The following is a 2,661-nucleotide window of genomic DNA, read 5'->3' on the forward strand; positions in this document are numbered from 1 at the left end:
ACATCAGAGTGTGGGTTGTGACATCACCAAGTTGGCTGTGTGACATCATAGAGCAGGCTATGACATCATGGAACAGACTGTGATGTCACAGGATGACTTTGTGACGTCATAGTACAGGGTGAATTTCTGACATCACAGAATCTTCTGTAACAGCACAGCTTTTTGACATCACAGAGTGACATCGCAGAGTTGGGCCTATGACATCACAAGGGAGCTATGTGGCATCCAAGAGTGGGTTGTGACACCCCAGGGGCTGTGTGACATCACAGGGGCTGTGTGAGGTCACTGGGGAGGTGACTCTGCCCCAGCCCCCCCTCCCAGTTCCCCCAGAGAAGTCCAACGCTGCTCGTGCACAGCGGGGTCCCCTGTCCCCCCGGGTCCCCCCGCCCCCGGCGCCGCAGCCTCCCCCAGAGGATGTTCCACGAGATCGAGCCCAGAGCCTGACACAGGGCCATGGGGGGCGGGACAGGGGACAGGGACCCCCCGGCAGCGTCCCCGTGTCCCCCAGGGCCAGAGCCTGGCCCAGGGCTCCTTCACCCTGTTGCCAACGAGGGCTTGAGAGCGCTGAAAAAATCCCCAGCAAGGGAGCAGCAAAAACCAGATTTAATATTGAGCAACAGCACCACAAAGTTCCTTGGCAAGCGTCACTCTGCTCCTGACTGGACACTTCAGGCACAAAACAGGAAACAAAGCAACAACCAAACCAAATAAATTCCAGGCAATTAAATCAGAAATAAACCGAGAACTGGGGCTTTCATTCCTCTGGAAAAGAGCTGTCCTTCTTCCTGCAGGTGCCCATGGCCACAGCTGGGATTTCACCTCCCACACTGCCTGTTGTGACAGACTGGAGGAGATTGTGGGCTGGAAACTTTTTGTGTGTGGGGGAGGAAGGGGCAGGTCCAGCCTTGCCCTGCCCTGGAACCCCATGTCACACAGCCCCTGTGGTGTCATACAACCTCCTGTGATGTCACACAGCCACCTCTGATGTCACACAGCCCCTGTGATGTCACACAGCTGCCCTGTAATGTCACACAGCCCACTCGGAGATGTAACAGGCCACCTGTGATTTCATACAGGTGCCCTGTGATGTCACAGCCTGCTCTTTGAGGTCCCAGTGTGCTCTGTGATGTCACAACATCTGCCCTGTGATGTCACAGCCCAGGCTGTGATGTCACAGCCACCCTGTGATGTCACAGCCAGCTCTATGATGGCACAGCTACCTTTGTGATGTTATGCAGCCTCGCTGTGATGTCACAGCCTGCCCTGTGATTTCACAGTCAGCTCTGTGATGTCACAACCCACTCTCTATTGTCTCAGCCTTCTCTGTGGCATCACACCGCTGCTCTGTGATGTCACAGAGCCCTTTTCTATGATGGCAGAGTCTTCTCTGTGGCCTCACAGCCCATTCTGTGATGTCACACAGCCAGCCTGTAATGTCACAGCCAACTTTGTGACATCACAACCTCCTCTGTGATGTCACAGCCTGCTCTGTGATGTCACAGCCTGCTCTGTGATGGCAGAACTCACTTAACATGTCACACAGCACCTCTGTGGTCACACAGACCCACTGTGTGATGTCACAACACCTTCAGTGATGGAACACAGCCACCCTATAATGTCACAGCACACTCTTTGTCCTCACAGCTTGCTCTGCTCTGTGATGTCATACAGGCATGCTCTGATGTCACAGCCTGCTCTGTGATGTCGCATAATAAACCAGAGATGTCACAGCCAACTATATGATGCCACAACCTGGTCTGTGATGTCACACAATGACAGAATCACAGAATTGCTGGGTTGGAAGAGACCTTTAAGGTCATCAAGTCCAACCCATGCCCTAACACCACCTCAGCTAAACCATGGCACCGAGTGCCACATCCAGTCTTTTTTTAAACACATCCCATGATGGTGACTCCACCACCTCCCTGGACAGACAAGTCCAGTAATTTATCACCCTTTCCATAAAAAACTTTTTTCCTAATCTCTGACCTAAATTTCCCTTGGTGCAGCTTAAGACTGTGTCCTCTTGTTCAGTCAGTTGCTGTGAGGAGAAAGAGACCGACCCCCACCCGACTGCAACCACCTTTCAGAGAGTGTAGAGAGTGATAATGTCACCTCTGAGTCTTCTCCAAGCTAAACAACCCCAGCTCCCTCAGGCATTCCTCACAGGACTTGTGTTCCAGACCCCTCACCAGCCTTGTTGTCCTTCTTTGGACACGCTCCAGCCCCTCCATGTCCTTCCCAAATTGGGGAGCCCAGAACTGGACATGGCACTCGAGGTAGGGTGCCAGTACAGGGGAGGAATGCCAAGCACAGCAGTGCCAAGTACAGGGGAAGAATGACCTCTCTGCTCCTGCTGGCCACACCATTCCTGATCCAGGCCAGGAGCCATTGGCCTTCTTGGCCACCAGGGCACACTGCTGGCTCGTGTTCAGCCTGCTGTCGACCAGTGGCCCCAGGTCCCTTTCTGCCTGGGCACTGTCCAGCCACGCCGACCCCAGCCTAGAGCAGTGCAGGGGGTTATTGTGGCCAAAATGCAGGACTGGGCACTTGGATTTATTAAACTTCATCCTATTGGATTCTACCCATCCATCCAACTGTTCCAGGTGTCCCTGCAGAGCCCTCCTGCCTTCCAACAGATGGACACGTGCTCCCAGCTTA

Source organism: Anomalospiza imberbis, unplaced genomic scaffold, assembly GCF_031753505.1.
Source record: "Anomalospiza imberbis isolate Cuckoo-Finch-1a 21T00152 unplaced genomic scaffold, ASM3175350v1 scaffold_71, whole genome shotgun sequence".
Classification (NCBI taxonomy): Eukaryota; Metazoa; Chordata; class Aves; order Passeriformes; family Viduidae; genus Anomalospiza; species Anomalospiza imberbis.